Source organism: Procambarus clarkii, chromosome 22, assembly GCF_040958095.1.
Source record: "Procambarus clarkii isolate CNS0578487 chromosome 22, FALCON_Pclarkii_2.0, whole genome shotgun sequence".
Taxonomy (NCBI): Eukaryota; Metazoa; Arthropoda; class Malacostraca; order Decapoda; family Cambaridae; genus Procambarus; species Procambarus clarkii.
The window spans coordinates 9003475-9014095 of record NC_091171.1 but is presented as its reverse complement, the minus strand read 5'-3'; the positions used below and the strand labels follow the sequence as shown (position 1 = coordinate 9014095).

At 39.9% G+C, this 10621-nt stretch overlaps 1 protein-coding gene across 1 annotated transcript in view; it reads left to right on the top strand.

Annotated features, from left to right (window-relative positions):
• Nucleotides 1-734: 734 nt before the first annotated feature.
• LOC123757326 (transmembrane channel-like protein 7) overlaps nt 735-10621 on the top strand; it is a 47573-nt gene continuing 37686 nt past the window's right edge. The window contains exon 1 of the mRNA XM_045740896.2: nt 735-785. The gene's annotated coding sequence lies outside the window, so the exon portion shown is untranslated. The remainder of the gene's footprint in view (nt 786-10621) is intronic.

The following is a 10621-nucleotide window of genomic DNA, read 5'->3' as shown; positions in this document are numbered from 1 at the left end:
ATTCTATTACCAAGCAACAAAAATTAGACAAGAAAGAGAAGGGTGGGCAGACTGCATTTTCTTGGACTGTCAGAAAGCCTTTGACACAGTACTCCATAAAAGGCTGTTAAAAAAGTTGGAGCAACAGGCAGGAGTAAAAGGTAAGGTGCTCCAGTGGAGAAGGGAGTATCTAAGCAACAGGAAACAGCGAGTAACTGTGAGGGGGGGGGGAGGCATCAGAATCAGAATTGGCAAGATGTCACCAGCGGGGTTCCACAGGGGACCCATCTACTCGGACATATCCTGTTTCTAATATATGTAAACAATCTTCCAGAGAGTATAGCCTCATTCCTCTCAATGTTTGCTGATGATGCAAAAATTATGAGAAGAATCAAGACGGATGAAGATAGACAGAGACTACAGGATGACCTGGACAAACTGGAGGAATGGTCTAGAAAATGGCTGCTAAAACGACCTCTCTCCCTGTACCCGTTTTCTCCCTATTAATTGGTCGCGTTTTCTGTCATAGTGACCAACGTTACAAATACAACCTACTATGAAAAGCAACGGCTCAGGAATAACTACTTTTGTCCATGCATGATAGGGGCTAGTGGTAACATAAAGGAACACCTACGTACAGACACATGCTAGCTGAGCTCTGTGTAATCGCCTGTTAAATCCCACTCTGGTGACGTTGATGGGCGGCGTCATCCAGTTATCATGGCTTAGTGTGTTATCATGTGTTATCATGTTTTAGTGTGTGAACTGTCCGTAGCTCAGTGTGGTGCAGGACGCCCAGCGGATGGGTGGGTTCCTCTTTTGTGTTGTGAGGTCAAGTGTTAGTGAACACCGCGTGCAAACAGCGGTGTGAGGCGGTGTTCACACAGCGGTGTGAGGCGGTGTTCACACAGCGGTGTGAGGCGGTGTTCACACAGCGGTGTGAGGCGGTGTTCACACAGCGGTGTGAGGCGGTGTTCACACAGCGGTGTGAGGCGGTGTTCACACAGCGGTGTGAGGCGGTGTTCACACAGCGGTGTGAGGCAGTGTTCACACAGCGGTGTGAGGCGGTGTTCACACAGCGGTGTGAGGCAGTGTTCACACAGCGGTGTGAGGCGGTGTTCACACAGCGGTGTTCACACAGCGGTGTGAGGCAGTGTTCACACAGCGGTGTGAGGCGGTGTTCACACAGCGGTGTGAGGCGGTGTTCACACAGCGGTGTTCACACAGCGGTGTGAGGCAGTGTTCACACAGCGGTGTGAGGCGGTGTTCACACAGCGGTGTGAGGCGGTGTTCACACAGCGGTGTGAGGCAGTGTTCACACAGCGGTGTGAGGCGGTGTTCACACAGCGTTTTTTTATTATTATTATTTTCTACCACAGACGTGGCCACACATTAACAATGCTAACCAGCATATATACATTTTCTTCTGTCCTCCATGGACAGGGTTAGAGAAATGTTAAACATACAGTACAAGGGTTTATTGAACACTCAACCACAGAAGGTGACTCGGTGCTTTTAAAATGCTAAGCTAACCTACATACGTAAATACATAGATACACAGATTTACGTATGCCCTACATAAAGTGTTCGATGTGTCTTTTACATAGTGTCATTAATGTGCATTTACAAAGGTGAAATGTAATTCTGATCAGCTTCCATATATACTTTATACACATACATATACACACACACACATATACGTACATATACATATATACATACATATATACACACACACACATGCATTCACATACATTTGTCTCTTTTACTCTGACAGGGTGAGATAGCTGATAGAGAAACTAGTGTGCAATTAAGCACTTAATCACTGAAGGTGATTAAGGTGCTTTTACAAGCTCAGGTTATATAGTTACATCATATATATACATTGTATAATTGATACATTACATGGTTAATCTTTGGTACAAGTCCAATATATCATCAAATGTTCCAGTACTCATATAGTAATTACAGAGTTCAGCATACCTTAGCCCAGGAGGGCGAAAGTCAGTCAGTATGGGACATTCTACAATATAATGTTCAAGAGAGTGCATGTTTTCTCTTTCACAAAGTTGACACATTGTGTACTCGACATTTGGGTTTTGAGAAAGCTGCCAGATACGTCTATATCCCAGGCGTATTCTGGCCACTATAACATCACATTGCCGGGTTCTTGTTCTATTAGTCCCATATGTGAATGTCTCCTCACGATATCTATCATAATATTTAATGCTACAACTTTCAGGTCTTTGTGAATTTGTTAGGTCGGTGAGATCTTCATTAGATATTTGTTTAAGTATTCTCTTTGTCACTGCTAATGAAACACCCATATCAATTTCTACCACTGGTTTTCTGCAGGCTGTCTTAGCAAGCATATCAACAGTGTTATGCCTTGAGATGCCAACATGTGATGGTATCCATAGGAATTGAATTTCAAATCTGTTTTCTTTAGCAGCTAAAACATTCATTCGAATATCACTGACTATTTTCTGGATGTTACTACTATGTGCGTTCAATGCCAGGAGTGCACTCTGCGAGTCACAGTATATAAGTCCACTGCCTTTGTCTTTTAAAAATTCAGTGGCAAGGTATATGCCTGCAAGTTCGGTTTGAGTTGTACTTGCCCAGTCATTGACGCGCTTCATTGCTGTATGTACGAGAGAAGATTGTTCAAATATATTACATACGCAACCGGTATATCGTCCACCTTCTTCTACAGAGCCGTCGGTATAGCACTGATACACATCGTTACCCATACTCTGAGTACTTTCAGTGATGCTTTTCAGTGTTAACTGTTTTAATAATGTAGAGTGCACACTATCTTTCTTGGGCGCATCTACAAAATCAACTGATAGATCCCAGTTATCCCATGGAGTAATTGGTTGATTAATCATTAATTGAGTTGGGTACATATTTAATATTTTGATGGAGTTGGCTACCTTGTAGAACCAATATACATAATCAGATTTCGTTCTTCTTCTATAGACCTCAGGTGAGTGCAGCATATTAGAAAGTTTAATTTGAAACTTCATGTGTTGTCTAGATCTACTCAATGCCTTCACACCGAAAACTGTTATAATAGACAAAATTCTCTCACTTATGGTAGGTAATTTTAACTCTGCTCTCATATTAACTATTTTCGTGGACTTTGGAGCTCTAAGGATGAGACGCATAGCTTCATTTTGCAAGGTTTCAAGAGATTTCAGCTCTTTGTCAGTATACAGTGTGAGATGTAGAGCATTGTAGTCAATCACAGAGCGTATAAATGATACATAAAACATTCTAGCAAGTCTCACGTTAAGTCTATGATTGACACCAACAAGGACCCGCAAGGGCTTTAATCTCTCCCAAAGTCTCCTCTTGAGAGAAGAAAGGTACCCAGGGTCGTTAATGGGGACACCAAGGTATCTGTAAGACTCGCAGTTCTCAAGTGCTCGCCCATCTATATAATAATTGGGTGGTGGAATACCACATGGAATGAGGGCACGAGTTTCCTGTACAGAGATAAGGAGGCCACATTCCTCAGCTCTAGTAGCAAAAGCATCGAGCAGAACTTGCATTCTAGGCTCGGTGGCAGCCTGTAAACATATGCAGGCGATGAGTCACAATAACGTGGCTGAAGTATGTTGACCAGACCACACACTAGAAGATGAAGGGACGACGACGTTTCGGTCCGTCCTGGACCATTCTCAAGTCGATTGTGATGAGGAAGTAGGGACAGTCAATAAATAGGCAAGAGAGAGCTGAGGAGGAAAGTAAGGTCTAGGGGATAGTAGTAATAATGAGAACTTCAGTCGGTCAGGTGAAGTCACAGTGAGAGGTTGTGTTAACCGGAGCTCCTGAGTGTTGTTATATTATCATAGCAATATGGAAGTTGTAGTGAAGGACCTGGTGACTCTAGTGGGAGCCCTGAGGACAGAGTTGGACTCTCTGCGGGAGGAGGTGCGTCAGCTTAAAAAACAACGAGAAGTAACGAAGGAGGAGACCAGCAGTAAAGGGACCTCGTCTTGGAGAGTTGCGAAAGACAGGGGCCTTAAGAAGACTTTGATAAAGCCGCCTTCAAACGCCATAGCAACTTCAAATTCATTTGACGTTTTGGAGGACGAGTGCTGTGGAGAGACTGTGGATCGCGCAAAAGGGAAAGCAACTAAGAGAAAGGAAGCGCAGGCCCCTCAGAAAGTAAAGGAAGTACCTAAGCAAACATTAGTTGTGGGAGATTCCCAGATAAGGTATTTGGATAGAACGTTTTGTGCTAGAGATAGGGGGAACAGGTTAAGGGTTTGCTATCCCGGAGCTGGCATTGGTGATATTATAAACAACATGAATGATATTATGGCTGGTAATGGGAACAATCCCATTATTTGCATTAGCGTGGGAGGAAATGATGTTGGTCGAGTCAGGAGTGAGGAACTGATTCAGAGGTATAAAACAGCCATAGAGTTAGTTAGGAGCAAGGGAGGAATCCCGATCATATGTGGCATTCTTCCAAGAAAGGGAGTGGGAAATGAATGGATATCGAGGGCACTTGGTGTCAATTGCCGGCTGGAAAGATATTGCAAATCAAATGCAATATCTTTCATAGACAACTGGGAACACTTCTATGGAAGAAATGAAATGTATGCTCGTGATGGGGTGCATCTATCGAGAGCTGGGGTTGTTGCTGTTGCGAACTCGCTAGAAGAAGTGGTTAGAGGTGTTTGTTTGGGTTTAAACTGTTAGTAGATAGAGGTATGGGAATTGATTTGGAGGAAGGAGGTAATAAAAGTATGTGTTTGTGGGAGAAAGGAATTGGCAAAACGATCAGGGAAAGAGAAGGTCCGCAAAATAACAATTCACTTAGGGTATATTACACTAACAGTAGAAGTCTAAGAAATAAAATTAACGAATTAAATGCTCTTGTCTGCACAGAAAAAAATAGATATTATTGCACTTACCGAAACGTGGATGAATGTAGAAAATAGAGAACTATTAGCTGAATATCAAATATATGGATTTAAACTATTTCACACAGATAGATATATTAGACGAGGAGGTGGAGTAGCCATATATGTTAGGGACAATTTGAAATGTAGTCCCAAAGAGGGAATCAAAACAGAGCCACACACAGAAACTATTTGGATTGAATTAAACGAAAAAGCTAATAATAAGAAGAACATAAGAACATAAGAACAAAGGTAACTGCAGAAGGCCTATTGGCCCATACGAGGCAGCTCCTATTCTATAACCACCCAATCCCACTCATATACTTGTCCAACCCGTGCTTGAAACAATCGAGGGACCCCACCTCCACAATGTTACGCGGCAATTGGTTCCACAAATCAACAACCCTGTTACTGAACCAGTATTTACCCAAGTCTTTCCTAAATCTAAACTTATCCAATTTATATCCATTGTTTCGTGTTCTGTCCTGTGTTGATACTTTTAATACCCTATTAATATCCCCCCGGTTATGTCCATTCATCCACTTGTAAACCTCTATCATGTCACCCCTAACTCTTCGCCTTTCCAGTGAATGCAACTTAAGCTTTGTTAATCTTTCTTCATATGAAAGATTTCTAATTTGGGGAATTAACTTAGTCATCCTACGCTGGACACGTTCAAGTGAATTTATATCCATTCTATAATATGGCGACCAAAACTGAACTGCATAATCTAAATGGGGCCTAACTAGAGCAAGATATAGCTTGAGAACCACACCAGGTGTCTTGTTACTAACGCTGCGATTAATAAATCCAAGTGTCCGATTTGCCTTATTACGAACATTTATGCATTGATCCTTTTGTTTTAAATTCTTACTAATCATAACTCCCAGATCCCTTTCGCAATCCGACTTCGCAATCACAACACCATCTAGCTCGTATCTTGTAACTCTATCATCATTACCTAACCTCAGAACTTTACATTTATCAGCATTAAACTGCATCTGCCAATCCTTTGACCATTTCAAAACCCTATCTAGATCAACTTGAAGTGATAGTGAGTCCTCCTCCGAATTAATTTCCCTACCGATTTTCGTATCATCGGCAAATTTGCAAATGTTGCTACTCAAACCTGAATCTAAATCATTTATATATATTATAAACAACAGAGGTCCCAGGACAGAGCCTTGAGGCACTCCACTTACAACATTTTCCCACTCTGACTTGATTCCATTTATACTAACTCTCTGTTTCCTTTGGTATAGCCATGCCCTAATCCAGCTTAATATAGCACCCCCAATACCATGAGACTCTATTTTTTTAATCAGTCTTTCATGTGGCACTGTATCAAAAGCTTTGCTAAAGTCAAGGTATACAACATCGCAATCCTTACCACTATCAACTGCCTCAACAATGCTAGAATAAAAAGATAACAAATTTGTTAAACATGAACGGCCATTTATAAAACCATGTTGCGACTCAATTATTAATTTATGTTTTTCAAGATGAAGACGAATTTTATTTGCTATTATAGATTCGAGTAACTTTCCCACAATAGACGTTAGGCTAATTGGTCGATAGTTAGACGCAAGTGATCTATCTCCTTTCTTAAAAACTGGTATCACATTAGCAACTTTCCAAAACTCTGGCACTCTGCCTGACTCTATTGATTTATTAAATATGGTTGACAGTGGGTCACAAAGCTCCTCTTTGCATTCTTAATAATAGGGTATTAAAAGTATCAACACAGGACAGAACACGAAACAATGGATATAAATTGGATAAGTTTAGATTTAGGAAAGACTTGGGTAAATACTGGTTCAGTAACAGGGTTGTTGATTTGTGGAACCAATTGCCGCGTAACATTGTGGAGGTGGGGTCCCTCGATTGTTTCAAGCACGGGTTGGACAAGTATATGAGTGGGATTGGGTGGTTATAGAATAGGAGCTGCCTCGTATGGGCCAATAGGCCTTCTGCAGTTACCTTTGTTCTTACGTTCTTATGTTAACTGCAGAAGGCCTATTGGCCCATACGAGGCAGCTCCTATTATAACCACCGAAGGAGATAGTAATAGGAATAAGAAGAGGATAGCAAGGGAGCGTAGAAGACAATGAACAGAAAAAGGGAGAAGAGAGAAAGAAAAGGAAAGAAAGATAAATGGAAGGGGGTAAGCTTATGTTAAGTCACGTTTGTTAGAAAGATTAGAGCATTTGAGTATATACTGTGAAAGGGAAGAGTAAACATATAATCATCAACATAACATATGACAGTGTCTTCATTATTAGTTGAAAGATCTTTAATAAGTTTATGCATCAGAACGTTGAACAACAAGGGACTGAGGATCCCTCCTTGTGGAGTTCCCAGTTCAAAGTGTTTGCTCTCTGTACTTTTAACACCACTGAACAAAACATATGCTGTTCGATTAGACAAATATGACGTGTAACCTGCAAGTAATAGGGAGCAGTGATCACAAAGAAATCAGATTTAGCATAGAATGGAATAGACCAGTAGGAGAAAATTCTGTTAAAGTGCCAGATTTTCGAAAAGCTGATTTTAATAGCCTAAGAAATTTTTTGGGTCAAATTGATTGGAAAGGCTTGGGTATGGGGTGTGGGCCGGTCTTGGAGCGAGACATGAACCCAGCGATAGGTGACTTAAATGGGGATTTCGATGTGGATTCAATATATAACTTATTTAAGAATATTCTAAACAAAGCACAGGAACGTAGTATACCATACAAATTGAATAGATCGTATACTAATGACCCAAAGTGGATAACAAAGAATTTGAAGAACCTTATAGGTAAAAAGAGAGCTTGGTACAAAAGGATTAAAAATGGGGAGGTCACTTTAGAACAGGAATTCGTACAACTGGTTAGAAATGTTAAAAAAGAGATAAGGAAAGCAAAAAGAAACTATGAAGTTCGCATAGCAGGGCAAGCAAAGACAAATCCTAAAGGGTTTTTTCAGTTATATCGTACTAAGACTAGGGAAAGGATAGGTCCATTAAAAACTGAGACAGGTCAAATAACAGATAGTGATGAAGAGATGAGTAGTATTTTTAATAAATATTTTGTATCTGTATTTACTAAAGAGGAACTTAACAATATGCCTTCAGCCGAACAAGTCTATGTGGGTGGGGACGAGGACAGGTTGACGAGTTTAGCAGTTACCAGGGAGGATGTTCTTAAACAAATAGTAAAACTCAAACCAAACAAATCCCCAGGGCCGGATGAAGTGTTTGCTAGGGTGCTTAAAGAATGCAAAGAGGAGCTTTGTGACCCACTGTCAACCATATTTAATAAATCAATAGAGTCAGGCAGAGTGCCAGAGTTTTGGAAAGTTGCTAATGTGATACCAGTTTTTAAGAAAGGAGATAGATCACTTGCGTCTAACTATCGACCAATTAGCCTAACGTCTATTGTGGGAAAGTTACTCGAATCTATAATAGCAAATAAAATTCGTCTTCATCTTGAAAAACATAAATTAATAATTGAGTCGCAACATGGTTTTATAAATGGCCGTTCATGTTTAACAAATTTGTTATCTTTTTATTCTAGCATTGTTGAGGCAGTTGATAGTGGTAAGGATTGCGATGTTGTATACCTTGACTTTAGCAAAGCTTTTGATACAGTGCCACATGAAAGACTGATTAAAAAAATAGAGTCTCATGGTATTGGGGGTGCTATATTAAGCTGGATTAGGGCATGGCTATACCAAAGGAAACAGAGAGTTAGTATAAATGGAATCAAGTCAGAGTGGGAAAATGTTGTAAGTGGAGTGCCTCAAGGCTCTGTCCTGGGACCTCTGTTGTTTATAATATATATAAATGATTTAGATTCAGGTTTGAGTAGCAACATTTGCAAATTTGCCGATGATACGAAAATCGGTAGGGAAATTAATTCGGAGGAGGACTCACTATCACTTCAAGTTGATCTAGATAGGGTTTTGAAATGGTCAAAGGATTGGCAGATGCAGTTTAATGCTGATAAATGTAAAGTTCTGAGGTTAGGTAATGATGATAGAGTTACAAGATACGAGCTAGATGGTGTTGTGATTGCGAAGTCGGATTGCGAAAGGGATCTGGGAGTTATGATTAGTAAGAATTTAAAACAAAAGGATCAATGCATAAATGTTCGTAATAAGGCAAATCGGACACTTGGATTTATTAATCGCAGCGTTAGTAACAAGACACCTGGTGTGGTTCTCAAGCTATATCTTGCTCTAGTTAGGCCCCATTTAGATTATGCAGTTCAGTTTTGGTCGCCATATTATAGAATGGATATAAATTCACTTGAACGTGTCCAGCGTAGGATGACTAAGTTAATTCCCCAAATTAGAAATCTTTCATATGAAGAAAGATTAACAAAGCTTAAGTTGCATTCACTGGAAAGGCGAAGAGTTAGGGGTGACATGATAGAGGTTTACAAGTGGATGAATGGACATAACCGGGGGGATATTAATAGGGTATTAAAAGTATCAACACAGGACAGAACACGAAACAATGGATATAAATTGGATAAGTTTAGATTTAGGAAAGACTTGGGTAAATACTGGTTCAGTAACAGGGTTGTTGATTTGTGGAACCAATTGCCGCGTAACATTGTGGAGGTGGGGTCCCTCGATTGTTTCAAGCACGGGTTGGACAAGTATATGAGTGGGATTGGGTGGTTATAGAATAGGAGCTGCCTCGTATGGGCCAATAGGCCTTCTGCAGTTACCTTTGTTCTTATGTTCTTATGTTCTTATGTAATATGTGACGGTAACGCGTTGGTGTTCGGCTGTTCAAAGCTAGGGGTATGGCCTCGTCACATAGTATAAAAAAAAATAGAAAATCTGGAACTTCGTCTGTGGTAAGGTAAGGAGAAGACACACAAAACACAAGTAAATTTTAACAATGAAATTTTAATTACGTTAAATAAATCAAAACATGAATAAAATGGACTTACAAATTCGTATAATAAAATCAATCAAAATAATAAGAATAATTAAATGACAATGAAAAGTTACGTTAAGACAAGTGAGCAAAATAACAAGAAGTGCAATATACAAAAAATGAGAGGATATTGGATAATGAGAGAAAATTGGATAAGTTTAGATTTAGGAAAGACTTGGGTAAATACTGGTTCAGTAACAGGGTTGTTGATTTGTGGAACCAATTGCCGCGTAACATTGTGGAGGTGGGGTCCCTCGATTGTTTCAAGCACGGGTTGGACAAGTATATGAGTGGGATTGGGTGGTTATAGAATAGGAGCTGCCTCGTATGGGCCAATAGGCCTTCTGCAGTTACCTTTGTTCTTATGTTCTTATGTTCTTATGTAATATGTGACGGTAACGCGTTGGTGTTCGGCTGTTCAAAGCTAGGGGTATGGCCTCGTCACATAGTATAAAAAAAAATAGAAAATCTGGAACTTCGTCTGTGGTAAGGTAAGGAGAAGACACACAAAACACAAGTAAATTTTAACAATGAAATTTTAATTACGTTAAATAAATCAAAACATGAATAAAATGGACTTACAAATTCGTATAATAAAATCAATCAAAATAATAAGAATAATTAAATGACAATGAAAAGTTACGTTAAGACAAGTGAGCAAAATAACAAGAAGTGCAATATACAAAAAATGAGAGGTGCGGGAATATCGGCTTTAAGCTATCACCTCTCTTAGTACACGTACGCCAAAGCTTACGTCTAGCAGGGAGAAGTGTTAACTGTGTGAAAGCACT